Genomic DNA, 443 nt, shown 5'->3' with positions numbered 1-443 from the left:
CGGGCTGCCTGGCTAACCGAGCCGAGGCTGGGGACAGTCACACTCGCCTGCCTTCGCGTCCCGCCGCTCCCTCGCCGAGTGGCTTGGAACAAGGGACTCGATCTTCCGGGAGCCTCAGTTTCTCCCCTGGTGAAAGGGAAACAGTAACTGTGTCTGCCTTAGAGAGCTGTTTGAAAATTAGATGAGACGATCTAATTTACCCACCTGGTGAAGTGCGTGCGCAGAGCCTGCCTCGGGAGCAGCGCTCGTTGAACCTGGGCTGGTGGAGTTATTCCTGAGGCTTCTCTGTCCGCCTGCAGGAAGAGGGCGGGGAGGACCCGGAGGACGCCCTTCTTTCTCTCTGCAGCCAGGAGGGGGCGCTGCTGCCCGTTCTCGCCTGCTATGGGGTTTTGCATGCTAGGCACTGGGACAGAGATGGGGGTGGTCCAGCCTTTTAGGAATAC

The 443-nt window shown here is 60.3% G+C and overlaps 1 protein-coding gene across 1 annotated transcript in view; it reads right to left on the bottom strand.

The window, feature by feature from the left end:
• CORO2A (coronin, actin binding protein, 2A) overlaps nt 1-443 on the bottom strand; it is a 65,851-nt gene that overhangs the window by 64,510 nt on the left and 898 nt on the right. Inside the window, exons 2-3 of the mRNA XM_010847048.1 lie at nt 205-293; nt 48-126 (exon numbers count right to left, since the gene is read on the bottom strand). The gene's annotated coding sequence lies outside the window, so the exon portion shown is untranslated. The remainder of the gene's footprint in view (nt 1-47; nt 127-204; nt 294-443) is intronic.

Source organism: Bison bison, unplaced genomic scaffold (genome assembly GCF_000754665.1).
Source record: "Bison bison bison isolate TAMUID 2011002044 unplaced genomic scaffold, Bison_UMD1.0 scf7180017864243, whole genome shotgun sequence".
Lineage (NCBI taxonomy): Eukaryota > Metazoa > Chordata > Mammalia > Artiodactyla > Bovidae > Bison > Bison bison.
Note: the sequence above shows the minus strand (reverse complement) of the source record. Positions and strands in the feature narration are given on the sequence as shown.